Here is a 17,946-nt window from a genome sequence, read left to right as displayed (position 1 = left end):
CCAGTCACTTTCTCTCAGCTCTGGGAAGGAGGCAATGGCAAAAAAGACTCTGAAATACCTTGCCAAGAAAACTGTCCAAGACTTGTCCAGGCATTCTCTGATTTGGGCAGGGAAGAAAATTATTACACAGATAAGCATACTCGATGTGATCATGTTTTGAATTTATCTTTTTTTTTTTTTTGTATTTAACTTTCTAGCCAGTTGAAATGTAAGTTTACCAGTAAATTTGCCTCCCCCAGATTGAGAAACTAGAATCTTGCCTTTGAAACCTTCCTGAACTGTTGAAAATTAAGATTAACAGATTAACAGAGTTGGAAGGGACCTTGTAAGTCATCTAGTCCAACCCTCTGCCAAGCAGGAGATCTACACCATTTCTGACAGATGGCAGACCAGTCTCTTCTTGAAAGCCTCCAGTGATGAAGCTCCCACAACTTCCGAAGGCAAAAGGGTTGATTGTTCTCACTGTCAGAAAATTTATCCTTATTTCCAGGTTGAATCTCTCCTTGTTCAGTTTATTGAACATTTCTTAATGTTTCTGAGGCCTAAAGGAAAGACCCTGTTCTTCCTTTAATTATTTTTATTTGCACTGTGGTCTCTGGTTTTTTTTAAAAAAAATCCATTTGTAGATGTCCGATGTTATGGAATTAATATTTAAAAGCCCGCCTGTTCCAAAACTTCCACTGAAAGGGGAAGTGAATATCCTATAGAATTATTTATTTATTTATTTATTTACTTGTTTATTTATTTTTTGATTTGTCAATCGCTTACAAGATAATAGGTACACGTATAAACATGAGTAAGAATACAGGAAATAGGTACGAATAAATGGGGACAATAGGACAGAGACAATAGGCACACTTATGTAATCTAATGTATTTTATTAAAAATAATAACAGAAAGTAACATTCGTGTGAAATGTAATATGTGTTAGCACCTCAGCAAAAAAAAAATCCTTATAGTAAGATAAAAGTATTGAAAGTAATTTAAAAAACGAAATAAAATAATATAAGTGGACAATTGGGAGATACTTTAGTCATACTGATTGACATTGGTGGGCAGCAGTCTCACAGCTCTGCTAGAGGGGAATGCAAATCAATCACACGTAAGCAACTTCTCCAATAGCTTGCCGTGATCGTATAGTGGTTAGTACTCTGCGTTGTGGCCGCAGCAACCTCGGTTCGAATCCGAGTCACGGCAAAACAAACAAACAAAAAAAAAACACTAAAGGGGGAAGTCTTTAATTTTTTTCTTGTCTTTTTTTTAAAAAATAAAATTTCTTTTTCCTGCCTTTGTTTTTCTAAACTGCCTAATAAAATGCTAGCCGAGACCGTTTTGGCTTTGCATACTAGATACATGGAGTACTGCCTAGATGTTGTATGGCTCCCCACATCTGCCTTTCCATAGAAAGACTCATTTTTGAAGTTGGGTTGGACCCCAATGCCCAGCATCCACAGCCGGCAACCCCTAATATTGCAAATGTATCAGGTGCCAGTTGCCTGTGAGTGAGGTGATTGGACCATGAAAACTATCTCCAGCTATTGAAAGCAAAAACCGTGTAATTTTTTTTAAAAAAGTTTATTTTATTTGTTTCATAGGCTCCTTTGATCTCTTCAGAAACACTTGGGAGTTAATAGTCATGTTAGAAGTAAACCCTTCTAATGCACATGGTAAAATATTTTTTTTAAAATCAGCAATTATTTTACACGTGAATAATCAATAATCCGACTCAATATTTGCAGAGCTGAAACTGTGGCTATTTTATAATGACACAGTACCTTTAAGTACCGCAGGAAGAGGATATTGGGTTGTTTCCACCTTCTCCTAATCACATTCTCTGGAACAGTTTCTGAACCTTGCTTTTTTAAATAACTTTTTAAAATTAGGAAACTCTTAAACAAGATAAGGGAAGGTTTAGAATTAAAAACTTGCTCTTTCTCGTTTGCCGTGACTCGGATTCGAACCGAGGTTGCTGCGGCCACAACGCAGAGTACTAACCACTATACGATCACGGCGAGCTACGCTGGAGCTGGGAACCCGATGGCTTTTTTTCTCATGTAGGCTAAATGATGACGTCTACGCTTTTAGCGCCACCTACTGGCGAAAGTATATACAAATATATTGTCTTCGAATATCTCCTCAGCTTCAAATGAGATTGACTCCGTTTCCCTGTTGTTGGTTTTTTTTTCTCTTTTAGGGGAACCGATGAGCAATAAGGAAGGCAGCAAAATTGTTAAGGCTTTCCCAGGAGCACAAAAATATGCAGAGCGTTATGCTAAGAACAGGTTTAACCCCATGTATAGCCTAAGAAAAATATCAAACTTTTGCAACTTTATAGTTTAAAAGAAAACATTAACATTGATGACATTGATGACTGAGGAAAACCTATTTACTAACTGTTTAGTAACAACTCTAAATAGGAAAAAGTAGGTGTAAGTAGGTGTAATATTAGTAAGTTGGCTATTCTAAAACTATTTTAAATAATAGGTTACAAGGTGAACATGTTAATAAATATTATTACACCTATAAACAGCATTTTGTTCTTAATTATTTGGGTTATTTCGTATTTGTTCCATTAATTGTGTGTGTGTCACCCAAGGTGGGCAGTTATATAAAAATAAATAAAATCCTTGCATGAAATAAAAAGGGCAAACATAAAAATGGATTTGGAGGAAAACCCAGGAGAAATAAGGAATTAATGAGAGTACTGATAATGTTAACAAATTTGGGTAATGAAATGACTGCAAGTAAACAACCAAGCTCAGAGAGCATGGAGGACCCCTCATTTCAACCCTGAGCTACAAATATTTTGGTTTAGTGGAAGCAAATTAAGTTATGATCATTTGGTTCCAGCCTTTTGTTCTCCCCCCCAATTTTTTATTTTTTTAACAACAAACAAATAAAAACATAAAACAACAAATAAAACCATCTTTCCATTGTACAGTGTGAAATTTGGAACATATCTTTTGTGTACAATATCAGCAGTCTTTCCCTTCTACATTTAAATTATAATTCATATATATCAACTATGCCTATTATATTATATTGTTATTAAGACCTTATCAGACTTTAATTATAAATTCACACCATTCTTTTCTAGCAAATCTCAATTATTACATGACCTAATGTGTAATAATCAATTATAACATATCATTACCTTACCTTATCATTACTATCATGTTATATTTAAATTATAACATATTTTATTTCCCTATTTTTTATCTAGCCATTGATAAAATAAATCCCAAATTTTATAATATTCTTTGTCTTCTTGCTTTCTAATTGCTAATGTCAATTTACTCATTTCTGCACATTCCATTATTTTCTTAATCACCTCCTCTTCTATCGGAATTTTTTCACTTTTCCAATTTTTGGCACATACAATTCTAGCTGCTGTTAAAACATTTATAATCAGATATATCGATTCTTTACTATATCCTTCAGGTAAGATACCCAATAAAAATATCTCTGGTTTCAAATCTATATGCTGTTTTGTCATTTTTTCCAGCCATCCGATGATTGTCAGGCCAGCATTGTCTTTTGACATTAAAAATAACCTAAAGAGTCGCCTGAGATTGCTATATAAAGCAGACATGGGTGTGGCCAGCATGTGATAGCATCACATGACATTACCGCTTAGAGATCAGTGAGCATAGTCTGACAGCCCTTAGAACCTTAGCTTGGAGGAGCAATTCAGAAAAGAAGGGCGGGGGGGGGGGGGGGGGGTTAGTTTTTTTTTTGGGGGGGTAGGGGACCCTCCTTCCCAGTTATGAGAAGAACAACTTTAAACTTTCACAAAATGTTGAGCTACTTTGAGTGACAATCTGAGGTCCACCTTTGTACATTTGACAGGATCTCGCCAGGAACCCTCAGAGCTGAAGGAGTTCAGAAAACATCTTTTTGGATCAACTTTGTTTTTCTAAACGTGAGCTATTGGGATACGGGTCCCTTTATATTTGAAGGATCCAGTGAATGGCATTTTGGATCCTTTTTTAAACCTAGGTTCCTAAGTTGTGGTGTGCCAAAAGCGTGTGTGCACTAGCACCCACAATGCAATGCACCCCACCCTCCCTGCGCATGTGCGTGCAACACCCCCACCCTGACCCCTTACCTGCACTGTGCATGTGCATGCCTCCCAGCTGATTTTTTTGCCCGTTTGAGGCCATTTTTGCCCTCCCAGAGGCTCAAGGGAAGTCTCTGAAGCTTCAGGGGGCCAAAAAAATGGGCCTTCCAGAAATACCAGAAGTGCCTGCTTTTAGCCTCCGGAGAGTCTCCGGAGTCCGTGGGAGGCCATTTTCACCCTCCCAGAGGCTCGAGGGAAGCCTCTGCAGCCTTTGGAGGCCGAAAAATTGGACCTGTTTTGGCACTTCCGGTATTTCCAGAAGGCCCGGCGGCTTTTCTCAAGCCTCCAGGAGGGCGAAAACAGCCTCAAACGGGCCGAAAATCAGCTGGGAGGCGCGTGCATGCACAGTGCAGGTAAGTTTGTCCGGGGCTCGCATGCCTGCACAAATGGCTCTGTGTGCCACCTGTGACATGCGTGCCATAGGTTTGCCATCATGGTCCTAAGCCATCTCCCATGAAGTTTCAAGCTCAGAATGTCAGAAAAGTCCATCCTCAAATTTTAGATTGGGGTCAATTGGGGGGGGGGGGTTTCACAAAAAAGAGTCTTGGGGTGCAGCTTACCATAACAGCCTGCCAGCATTGCATTGTAGTGTCAGCTGATCAAACAGACTGCTTGTTAAAACATCTTTTTAACAACAGTAGCAAAAAGACGATCAACCAACGCAACTGTTCTAATTAAGAAGTAGGGAATTGAAGGAAACTGCTCTCTTGCTGCTTTATATCAAATGATGCTTTATTTAAAGCTAGAAATGGTTTTAACTCAGAGAAGCACTTCACAGATAGAGACTAGATAATAACAGTGCACTCTTTAATTATGCTACATGAGTCTCACACATTTCACAATTACAGCAATCACTGTTTCCCTTTTAGAAGTTTTGATAGGAATGTGTCAGTTTTGCTAATGAGAATTCTACATATGTTTCAGTGAAGAAAATGGGCCATTGTAAAATAAAGACGTACCAAAAATAGATGTCAAATTGAACCAGGAAACATGCTAAATGTTTCACAAAGATTCCAACAGAGATGATTTGGGGTATAACAAAATTGATTTGCAATAATAGCCAACTGTAATGAAGTGAAACCATACCATTTTATTAAAACAAATAATACCCTTCAATTTAATTTAGTGCAGCATCAATCATGCAAGTTTCAAACAGGCCTCCAACAATTAAGGGCTGTTTTGAAAACTGTTATATCATGATATCCCAGCTAGCAGTACAAATCTAACAGTTGGCCTGTACAATGGGTTTGCCCCAGACAATTATAGTCCAGAGTAAAGTACATTGTATGGGTAGTGGTGATATACCACAGAGACAATGTTTGGAAGTGTCCTTCAAAAGGATCTAGACTACAGCATACTTTTTCCAATAAAATTAAACTTTTTGGGAAACCTGGGTTTAAAATTGATATATAGGGTAATAAAAGTTACTCAATTATGATTGCTTAAAAGACATAAAGATTCATTGAGTCATTTAAATTTTCTCATGAGTACATGATTCCTGACGATCTTATATTTTGTATGTGATAAAGGAAATTTGAGCCATTAGTTCAGGGTTTCCCAACCTTGGCAATTTTCCAGATATCTGGACTCGGACTCTCAGAATTCTACAACCAGTTACAGCCATTGCTAAGAATTCTGGCATCCAGATGAAGCCATAGAGCCACAGAGGATTGGATTTGAACAAACAAATAAGCCACATCCAAACATAAGCTCCTTGGATGAGCATCTTATGAATATATTCTAGAACCCATTTGAAGCCCCAGGGAAGATTCAGTAAGTTATTTGGAAGAGCTTGTGATATGATCCATTTCTCTAGTGGAGATACAAATGTCTTAAAACATGGAACATCTTTTGACAGTATAGGCTGGTATGGCAGCATGAGATCATCTTAATATAATAAGTGGTTAGTAACAGAGTGGTGTTCAACAGGTTCTGACCAGTTCTGGACAACCGGTAGTGGAACTTTTGAGCAGTTCAGAGAACCAGCAAATGCCACCTCTGGAGATTTTACAGTATCCTTCCCCTGCCACGCCCACCAAGCCACACCCACAGAACCATTAGTAAAAAAAATTGAATCCAACCACTGGTTAGTAACATCTGCATTATGCTATAGGGTGACTTATACATTCAGCAAACAAATGAATTAAACCTACATCTGTAGCTAGCTTCTGTCACAAACTTAAACCACAATAAATAGAAAAAGATGTACAGTATTTAACTTTAAGAAATTTTCCATCCTGCTTATAACTTTTGAAATATATCTACTGCTGTCCAAAGTACTCAAATGGATCATGGATTGGGAGAGTTTAAGAGCATATACGAAACAAATATCATTGAGAATAAATCCTGTTTAAGTCAAAAGCATATACATTTAGATTTAAATTAATGTGACATTAAATATGTGGGTGTCATCCCTCAAGCTGCTCTGGATCGAGCCAAATGGAGATGGCTTTGCCAACAAGTGGATCCTGCCATAATGCAGGAATGAGGAGGAGGAGGAGGAGGAGGAGGAGGAGGAGGAGGAGGAGGATAGAAGCATTTAAGATACTAAATGACAGCCTAGAAGACTTGGTTATACCGCATAAGTGTTGGACTATTGCTATCACTAAGTACAGAGGAAGCAAAGAGTCATGGCTTTTAAACTCTTCCTTTGTGTCATCAGACCACGGGTGCTTTGACAGCACTTTTCAAAAGCCCATTAATAATATATATGTTACATCAAGTTGTATTTACAGAGAGCTTCTTTTAAATACATTGGATCCATTATGCAGCATTCAACTATTATGTGTAGTAACCTTGATCAACTCTTACTCTTAGAAATATGTATATTTTCAAACATCCTCAGCAAAATGATCAAAATATTTGATGGGCATGAAAGCGTGAAAACCCTGCTTTCTCAACACAACGTTTATCTTGGAATATTAGATTTTATTGAATTATATAAAACAACATAGAGCCGTATTCCATTGCCACATTAGCAACATTTATTTTGTATGGTATCTGATATATTAATGATATAAGACAGTAAAACCAACCCCGCCTTTAGGTAAAGTAACTCTTACATATTCTTAAAGCTAGAGCACATTTAGTTTTCCGAGGGCCCTTCAAAAATGAATTGCTGCAGATAAATAGCTACTTCAAAATATAATAGGGTTGCTGATTTAGGACTTTTAATAAATAATCCAATGCAATGTTTCTCAATTTTGGCAACTTTAATGGAGGTGGATTTCATCTACCAGAATTTCCCAGCCAGTTTAGCAGGCTACAGAATTCTGGGAGTTGAAGTCCACCTGTCTTAAAATTGCCAAGGTTAAGAAACACTGATCTAATGTATCTTCTGATTACGTGAAAAGACATTAAATTGAATGCATATATATTGGTGGTTTTGGACCAAAACTAAAGCATGATATACTGGCTAAACTATTTTTTTTTTTTTAAAAGACATACATATATAAGAAACCAAAAGAGTTATATCAGTCCATTAAAAAAGAAGGACATACCCACATAATTTAAATGTTTGAGAACATAAAAATCTGTGATGTACACGGGGTGCTTGGAAGCAAGAGATGAAGATATTGCATGGCTTCTGCCCCTGTTCTTTGTAATGTGGAGACACGCTGCCTTGAGACTTGAAATAACCAATAAAGGAGAATATTTGTAGCTCAGAGTTGAAATGGGGGGGGGGGTCCTTGCTGGTCTCTGAGTTTGATTATATTCTTACAGTTGTTTCATTACCCAAACTGGGTAACATCATCAGTGCAAGTACTACACTCCTCTGCTCGCAACAGAATACCCTATGTCAGTGGTGGCTAACCTTTTTGGGCTCCTGTGCCAAAATTGTGTGTGCGCTTGCACGCTCACGCTCATGTGTCAGCACCAAGAAGTGTGTGTGTGCACTCCCCCATGCCCTCTACGCATGCACGTGCAATCCCCCACCCACCCACCCTGCCGCCCCCTTACCTGCACTGCACCTCACAGCTGATTTTTGGCCGGTTTGAGGCCTTTTTCAGTCTCCCAAAGGCTTGAGGAAGGCTTCTGCAGGCTTCTGGAAGCTTTGCAGGCCGAAAACTAGCCCCATTTCATCACTTCCTGTTTTTCTGAAAATACCAGAAGTGACGAAACACGGCTAGTTTTCAGCCTGCAAAGCTTGCAGAAGCCTGCAGACGCCTTCCTCAAGCCTTTGGGAGGCCGAAAAAAGCCTCAAACCAGCCGAAAATCAGCTGCGAGGGTGCACATGCGCAGTGAGGTAAGTTTGCCTCCAGCTCGCATGCTGGCATAAATGGCTCTGTGTGCCACCTGTGGCACACGTGCCATAGGTTCACCATCATGGCCCTATATCACCAGGCTTGAAATTTTGGGCTTGGACAACCTTGAACTATGCCGCCTATGGTTGGACTTAAGCGTAACACACAAAATTATCTGCTACAATGTCCTACCAGTCAATGACTACTTCAGCTTCAACCGCAACAATACAAGAGCACACAACAGATACAAACTCAATGTAAAATGCTCCAAACTTGATTGCAGAAAGTACGACTTCAGCAACAGAGTGGTCAATGCCTGGAATGCACTACCTGACTCTGTTGTTACATTCTCTAATTCCCACTCCTTTAACCTCAAACTATCCACTATTGACCTCACCCCATTCCTAAGAGGTCTGTAAGAGGTGTGCATAAGTGCACCATCATGCCTACCATCCCTGTCCTATTGTCCCCATTTATTTGTACCTATTTCCTGTATTCTTACTCATGTTTATACTTATACCTATTATCCTGTAAGCGATTGACAAATCAAATGAAATAAAAAGTAAATAAAAATAAATTAGCATTCAAAAGTTAGTAGTACTGATAATGTTGCCTAGTTTGGGTAATGAAACATCTGCAAGAAAACAACCAAGCTCAGAGAGCATCAAGGACCTCTAACTTGAAATAAAATTGACATTCAAGACCTGTAGCCCTTAATAGACTAACCTTCCATAAAAGTATTCAATCTCTTTTCAAAGCTATCCAAGTTGCATTCTGTGAAGAAGTGTTTTATATTTTCTATTCTAAATCTTTTTCCATTCATGTTTTGAGAAAAGTACCTTTTTCCTTTTTCTCTCTGCTATACACGAAATAATATACCTCTATCATAGTCTTCCTAAACATTTTTTTCTAACCTAAAGAATCCCAAATTTCACCTTGTCTCATAAGAAAAGTGTTTAAGCTCCTGATCATCTTGGTTGTTCTTTTTCTTCTCTTTTTACACTTCGATTATACAACAACTAAAGCCTCACACAGTATTCTTGATGTGGACAAACAACAAAGTTTTATAATGACATTACTGTGTTAGTGTTGTCGCTTTCACTCCCTTTTCTAATGATCCCTAGCATGGAATTTCCTTCTTCACAGCTAATGCACAGTGAGTTGACATCTTAATTGAGTGAGTTATCCATTACGATGTCAAGTTCTTTTTCTTGCTTAGTTACAGATGGCTTAGACCTCCATTGGAGTATACATGAAGGTTTTTGCCCCAATGCACTCACTTTACACTTACTTAAATTTGGTTGATCATACATCCAATTTAGGGAGGTCCTTCTAGAACAGGGGTGTCAAACTTACACCGTCATGGCGGCATCACATGACATATCGGGACTTTCCTCCCCCCTTCGCTAAACCGGGTGGGGACAGGGCCATCACATGATGCATCTGGCCCATGGGCCATGAGTTTAACACCCCTGTTCTAGAATATTTCACAGTGACTTTCGGCTTCAACCACCCTGAATAATTTAGCATCATCCACAGACTTGACCGGGTTGACTGCCTATCTATGTTAAGATGATTCATAGGTAGACTCTTTAATAAGATCAACAAAACAACACAAAAATTCATGGAAGCTAGTACTTTTTCTAAAACTATTTATATACTGAAGTGGTACAAACAGAAGGAGATTGGAAAGAATCAAACAAATCCCAGAATTAGGCCTTGGCACGGCTATGCAGTTTGTAAATTAGAATATGTGACAGGACACTGATTACAGGCTAAGTGTGTTAGTGCCCAGTAAATTTTGAAGTATCAGATACTTCAAGGAAAAGACCTCAAATCTAACCCTCCCATCTTTCCTCAGTTCTGAAAATGTAAAGGCCGACTTTTCAATTTGCTTCTACTGAGATCAAAGCTGACTTCTGGCCCAGCAGGAAATTAAAATAAATAAAAATCTATTGGAGTTTTGGTAACCAAGCTGGGGATAGGTTTTAGATGGAACAATACGTCTAAAAGCCCAATATCTTCAAAGATGTAATGTTACCTAATTGTTAGAAGAAATCATGAGTTTCTAAATCCCACTTATGGTTGTAGAGAATTGTCTTCCTCTGGAAGTAGTACCCATGTTAAGTGAGACTAAGGGGTGCAAAAATAACACCTTCCTTGAAAAACATTTTGATATCTCTCCCATACTATTCTATAATATACAGGCTGATGCTTGGTTTTTATTATCAGAATGGTTTATGGTCAGAATATAATCCAATTCAAATGATTGAGAATGTGATCAGGCCTGAAAAGTTATCTTAGATTTTCAGTGTCCAAAGTATGAAACGATAATTAGGTTTCTAGACCCAGATATAAAGTATCTGTCTGCAATTGCACTATAATTGCAGTATTCCTATAATACTGTCGTGTAAATGCTTACCTACTAATAGGTTTTCAGCTTAAGATCTAATCACCTACTCTTGAATTAAGATGCTTGAATGAAGCTGACTCATTTGGAACTAAGTACGTTAATGTCAACAGAAACATATGGTCCCGAGACTTAATTATAAAAGAACTCTTCTGAGCCACCTACCGTGGAAGCACTATTATTAGTTTACTCATGTATTTGTAAAGCATACAATAGAGAGTAATTCTCTTTTAGTTTATTTGGACAACTGTAACTATTTCTTTGTCATAGATTTCATTTTCCATTTTGGTGTATGATTTTATATCTAAATAAACATTCTTTTATCACATTTTATGTATGAGTTGTTGTAGTAGTGAGAATGTGCCAGAAGAAACAAAGGAACAATAATGCTAGGATGGGACTAGTAGTATAATGAACCATGGGAATCACACATGGAAAATGGGCTGTTGGAAGAAAGGCTCAGTTATTTTAACAGCTGCATTAAATGTGTCATGCAGCAGGTTTTAATTCATTATTTTTCATTATTTTTCATAAATGTGGGTAATACAACCAAAATTGAAAGTATAGATAGATAGATAGATAGATAGATAGATAGATAGATAGATAGATAGATATAGATATAGGTATAGATATAGATATAGATATAGATATAGATATAGATATAGATATAGATATAGATATAGATATAGATATAGATATAGATATAGATATAGATAGATAGATAGTTTTGAATATTTTAGTGTCAAGGTCATGTAGAAACTTTTATAACAGTGGTGATATTCAGCAGATTCTGACCAGTTCTGGAGAGCTGGTAGTGGAAATTTTGAGTAGTTCGGAGAACCGGCAAATACCACCTCTGACTGGCCCCGCCCCCATCTAGTCTCTGACTCCCAGGTCCCAGCTGATTAGCTGGATCTTCTTTTCTTGCCCTGAAAAGGAGAATGGAGCTGGAAAGCAGGCTAGTGGGGTGGGGAGGGAATGGAGATTTTACAGTATCCTTCCCCTGCCATGCCCACCAAGCCACACCACACCCACCAAGCCATGCCCACAGAACTGGTAGTAAAAAATTTTTGAATCCTACCACCGTTCTATATTACTAAACAAATCAATAAGAGATTTTTTTTTTGCATGGTTCTGAAATTAGAAGGAAGGGGAAGAGATCTGAATGGAAGGGAATTGATCATGTGGAATGGAGTTGATAAACACATATAAGAAAAGAAAGGGACGTATTTGGAGAGAGAGAGAGAGAATGGAAGACAATATTACAAAACTTCCTGAAGGGGTTGATAAATTGAAAAATTTGGAGTCTCCTGATAGGTGATGTCAATTTATTTGGATATGTAAGGAGAAGTTGTGATCAATCAATCAGAATCGAACTGGAAGGGATCTTTGCGATGGAATATTGAAGAAGTATGTTCAATAAAATAAAATAGGTTCACAAGTGAATGGATTCTGAATGAATGTGGATGAAGTACAAAAGTGAGAGATTAGTATAAAAAAAGCATGTAGAAGTGGCTGGTCCTGCAGAGAAAATAAATGAAGCAGTGTTTCTCAACTTCAGGAACTTTAAGACATGTGAACTTCAACTCCCAGAATTCCAAGCCAGCCATGCTAGAAGGAAGAATGAATAGGCCAGGGGTGTCAAACTGGATTTCATTGAGAGCCGCATCAGAATTGTGCTTGACCTCAGGGGGTGGCCAGCTTGTTCAGAGGGGCATCTGTGGTGGCCCGGGCGGAGCTGGCAGGACCAGCAAAATGGCTGGTATGTAAATTAATTCAATTTATTTATTTCCTTATTTCCTTCCTTTTCTTCTTGTACCTTCCCTCTTCATTTTCCTTTCTTCTTCCTTCCCCTCTTTCCTTATTTTTCCTTCTTTGTTCTCTTCCCATCTTTCCTTCTTTTTCTTTGTCTTTCCTCTTTTCCTGTCTCCTTTCCTGTCCCTTCTTGGATGCTCAAATGCAAAAGGGGAAACATTTCTCCTTCTGTTTTGTTTTGCCTTTAGTTTGTTTTGCTAGCCCTCTGCCAGTTAAAATGGAGCCCGGGAAGATGCGCACGACCCCCCTCGGCCCCGTTTTCACTAGCAGACCAGTCCATCGCTGTTTCCAGGGCAGCTCCATGCACCAAATCTAAGGACCCTGCAGGCCTGATTCGGCCCACAGGCCTTGAGTTTGACACCCCTGGAATAGGCTAAGAGAAAAGGAAACACTCAGAAAGTTATGGCCGGATGAAGTAATGAGTGAGAGAGATGAGAATCTAAAACAAAATATATATGGCATGAATTGATGGAGAGATGTGGTAGTAGCAAGGATAGATACAATAGAAAGGAGTAGAAATTTATAGTAAAGATTTTAATAGTGAATATTATTACTGTAAATTAGATTTAGTTAGATTTCTTTTTCTTAGCTTATCTCCTTTAATTTTCTGTGTCTGCTTCTTCACTTTTTAATATGATTTTCAAAGTACTGCTTGCTCTGAAAGGGAATATGTGATATGGATGAATAAAAATTCAGAAAAAATAATATTATTTAAACGAGTATAGCACAATCAGTCATAGTGATAAAAATTGTGATTGGATCATATTCAGTTTGCTCTGCCAGGTGTTAATCACTGAAAACTCTTCATAATTTCCCTGTTTATAATTCTTTTACCTGCATTTCAACTAAACTCTCTTTAGGAGATTCAACCTAGAAATGAGGAGAAATTTTCTGACACTGAGAACAATCAATCAATGGAACATGTGGAATTCAAATCATGGATATTATATATATATTGATGTGTGTGTGTATATATATATATAGCTATTAAATGAAAATGGTGCAGAAGAGCATATTACAACAGATCGTCTCAAGTTCTACATTTAGGCTGCATCTTTTAAAAATTAATAGGATGTAATATTTCAGTAACATAATAGAACAATCAAAAGAACATTTCATTTTTATATTATTTGTATTTTGCCATGATAGAGAAATATGAAATGAAGTCCATAATAAAATGTTTTGTTTTTTAATTCTCTGTAAAAGAATATAGTATAGAATGTACCGGTAGTATAGCATAACTTTGCTTTGTTGTGTTTTAATAAATCCATTGTTTATTCCGGTTGCAATCCTTTGCAATACCAAAAGAGACCACCTGAGGGCCCCTTAGCTGCTTTCTACCTTTGCTTCTCATAGGAAAGATGTTTTGATGAAATGACATCAGATGAAAGTGCTTCTCACATCTTTCCTTGATATGAAGTTCCTGGAATTTGCAAGGTCAACTTATATTTTGAACTCTGTGCAAAGAAAAGAAGCTTCGAGGGCTAATTAGCAGAATTAGAACAAGCTGTGGGATGTGAGAAGTAATAAACTCTAGTTTCCATAGAAAAATCATGCTGCCCAAAGAAATAGGGAGATAAATTTTATTTCAGTCAAAGGCCCAGCAGTTCCATTCACCTGCCTTTCTTTTAAAGCTGCTTTTCCAAGGTCACTAGGAGTATCAGCCTTGATAGCTTCCTGCCCCATGAAACTTTGTCCCAGGCTATCTATGTCAATTTTTGGCCACCATTTCACAAGTTTGCAGATCTTCCATTTCACAAGAGATAAAATTCCACGTTCTCCACATTCTATTTATGCCTACCAGACCCCAGATGTTGTGAATCTCCGACCTAAATTCCTCCGTGCAGGCTAGGAAACAGTGTAAAGGTAAGAGTATAAAGAGATCTTTGTTGTATTGGGTCAAATGCCCTGTTGAAAAAAATAAATTGGCAGGCTACTTTCCTTCTGGGAAGTAGTCTGAAAAGACCATAGCATTCTACTCTTTTTGTTGTTGTTGTTCTCCATCATTCGCTATTTCTTAGGAGCCCATGAGCCCGTGATAGGTAACAAACAGAAGGCTCCTCTCCTAATTCTGAAAGGCCTCGTTTAAGTTCTCCTCCTCCTCCTCCTCCTCCTTTTTTATTCAGCATTGTATGCAAACCATATTCAACCTCCAATTTGGTCTCCCTCCATAGTTGGCAACCAAACTATGTGTGGTTCCCCAACTTCCCTCCTTTCTCAATTACTTCCTCTAAAAATTATACATGTAGTTCTTCAAACTAGTAATACCCCCCCCTCCTTTTTTTTTCCTGGGAAAGTAAAATTCCTTTGTTCTTTTCAAATGTGCCTCTTTATCTTGGTCTCAACAGTTTCTTCAAAGACTGATAAATAGAGCAAACTGAGCACTACAGCAATATATTTTACTGATATGATCCCTCTCCCTATTCATTAGCTGGAAAACTAAGAGGAATGGGATTTGGGTGTTCTCCAAACTGCACAGAATCTTAGCTAGGGGCTCTCCCGAACCCCTGCGAACCCCTAGCGGCCCACTCCTGCTTATATGTCTTCTTTTCCAGGATATGTTGATACACGTAGGTTCCAGCTGTCTTCTACAGCAGAAATTTTCAAACTTTTTTCAGCCTGTGGAACCTATTAGTTATCTCAAATAATCAAGAGACAAAGCTGTAGTGATAGAAAACCAGCTATATTCGAGCTGGGTTTTTTTTTCTCTTAGCCTCCCGTCAAATAAAAATTAAGGTTTCACAGCCTGAAAAAGTTTGAAAAATCCTGATGTTGGGAACAATAAGAACGAAAGCAAGTTATCTTGGAGATCTTTAATACAAAAGATATAAGGGCCAGGATCCTGTAGGAAACCCCTATAGCAGGGGTCCCCAACCACCGGTCCCCGGACCGGTACCGGTCCGTGGATCATTTTTTACCGGGCTGCAAAGCTTGGGCACCACCATCTTGTTTCGACGGCGCTTCCGGGTTTTTGGTTGCTTCCGGGTTTTCGGTTGGAAAGTGCTTCCGGGTTTTCAGTTGGAAAGCAGCATTTGGGTGCTCGCGCCTTAGTTTCATCGAAGGGGGGGCGGCTTCGAACGAAGAGCCGTCCCGATGGCGGTGGAGTCTCACGTTACTCAGGTACCGGTCCGTGGAAGAATAAATAATCGTGAAACCGGTCCCTGGTTCAAAAAAGGTTGGGGGCCACTGCCCTATAGCAATAAGAATACAGAAATAAGTAATATACTTTAAAATATGTCAAGTGCAAAGAATCAGACCCATCTGTTAGGTATAGCATATAATATTTATTCAAGGCTATACTCAAGAATCTAATCGACCAAAGTTCAATAGTAAATGGGCGCCAGATAAGGGTTAACAGAATTCAAGAGGGGTTAGATTTTGACTGCTTGTAATGACTCTAAACTGATGACATGCTTAACTCCATCACCAATTCTGCCTGTTCTTCTCCTACCTACAGTAATAGCATTAATCATACATAAATATTAGTTATTTTTAAATAAAACAATTGACATTCTAAATTCTAATTTTCTCTCTCTTTTTTTGACAACAGAGAGGATGGTACAAATCACAGCTCTAAAGCAAGTACATTTTATCATTCAGATGTGACACAGGAACATAATTATTCCTCTATGTCTTCTTTGAGATTTTAGCGCTCAAACAAATTCACCTCAAGACATACTATTCCCTCAAATATGACCTGAACTATTTACCACTTTAAAAATCAAGGCAAACAACTTGGGTCTGGAGAGTAATAATGATAAATTTAGACCTTGAAAGCTGGCTTGTTAATTGGTGATAATGTGGTTTTCCCTAATAAAGGAACAGATGAACTAATTAATTATGCATTCTTGTTTTTAATGTTTTTAGCTTATGTTTGACTTATGTTTGCATCTGTTACTAACTTTTAAAAGAATCTGCATGTATTCATATGGCCTTTAGAATGGTATAGATACATTTTATTTTAAAAAGTGGCTAATAGGGACAATTTTTCATGCATTTCCCCCTAATATAATGTTATTTATATATTATTGTCACTGATATACACATTTAATTTACTTGATGACATTTTTACTTGAGATACTATTCTATGTCCTGTCTTGTTTGAAACTGGAAGTCTGCATTTCCCATTGTTTTTCTATCAATTTTTTTTTAATCATGTTTCTGAATTCTGAAATTGAATTGGACTTTTTTTCCTCTTCAAAGATTTGGGATTTTCCTCCCATTTTGGTTTTCACAATCTTTCTTTTTCTTACAGTAATTGCTCAGGTGTGTTTCCATAAATTAACCACCCTGGATTTATTCACATTGATCTTCTCTCTTTAATTTTAACCTATATAATTGGCCCCTATAAATCTTGATTAGTTGTACACAATCTGCAGCTAAAAATGTCTCGATGACTGCATTTATCTATCATCTGTTTCTTATTAGGTAGTAATTGTTTCCAATATTGTACATCCTGTAATATGCCTGTGTATAGTATCTGTTCCTGTTTCATAAAGCAGGTGGCAGCAATAAAGAAACATTTCTCTTCACAAACTTTCACAAAATTTCCATGTTCTTTTATTTTCCTAACTTTTGTATAACAAGCCCTTATTAACAGCACTATGGCTTTGCTAAATGTGGCATTTGCCACCTCTTCAATTTAGGTGAAGTAAAAGGCAGATTTCCAAGGCAGAATAAATAGAATAAATGTGCAGGACTAGAAACTAGGTCTGTCAGAAAAACATTCTGATTGAATGAACTAGGCTAATTAATCCATTTTGCGTAGGTGACCAGAGGTGAACTCTCACCTAGCATCTTGAAAGTGCAGAAAAACATCTTGTTTAAACTCTGATCTAAACTGCAATATCAGAACTTTAAGCCTGGCGGACTTCAACTCCCAGAATTCCCCAGCCATCTTAAAGTTGCCAAGGTTGGAGACCCCTGCTGTACACTACTAAATTCCTGTTTGGAATTAAAATCCTTGTGTTGCCCCTTGCAGCTATTCTGTAGTCTCTGGGAGAATATCTCAAAGAGCAAAAAAAAAATTGAGGGGGATGTTGCCTTTTTCAATCATGTACTATATATTCAAAAATCAGACTGGATAAGACTTGGTGTGCTTTTTAAAATTAGATTTTAATAAATAATTAGAACATTTAATATCTTAAAAGTTTGGTAAATGATAAGTAGGCTCAGCAACCTAACCCAAGAACAGGCAAAAGAAACTTAGGGGAGGAAATAGGGCACACGAGAAATGTCTTTAAAGATAACTCTAAAGAGGGGTGTCTTTTTTCTCCATTCTGATTTGGTTCCCACCATTTGCTGTACTCCAGAATTTCACCTAAATGTATCAAAATAAACAGAACAAGGTTTGTTTA

The 17,946-nt window shown here is 37.7% G+C and overlaps 1 protein-coding gene and 2 non-coding genes across 8 annotated transcripts in view; 1 reads left to right on the top strand and 2 right to left on the bottom strand.

The window, feature by feature from the left end:
• The window catches only part of NFIB (nuclear factor I B), a 322,636-nt gene that overhangs the window by 284,079 nt on the left and 20,611 nt on the right, over window positions 1-17,946 (bottom strand). The window lies entirely within an intron of this gene.
• On the top strand, window positions 1,126-1,197 carry TRNAH-GUG (transfer RNA histidin (anticodon GUG)). Its single transcript has one exon. It is a non-coding gene; the product is annotated as a tRNA-His (tRNA).
• On the bottom strand, window positions 1,941-2,012 carry TRNAH-GUG (transfer RNA histidin (anticodon GUG)). The gene has a single exon. It is a non-coding gene; the product is annotated as a tRNA-His (tRNA).

This window comes from Notechis scutatus, chromosome 2, assembly GCF_049901735.1.
Source record: "Notechis scutatus isolate UNSWTSFEM ecotype Mainland chromosome 2, rNotScu1.2, whole genome shotgun sequence".
NCBI classification, from domain to species: Eukaryota; Metazoa; Chordata; class Lepidosauria; order Squamata; family Elapidae; genus Notechis; species Notechis scutatus.
Note: the sequence above shows the minus strand (reverse complement) of the source record. Positions and strands in the feature narration are given on the sequence as shown.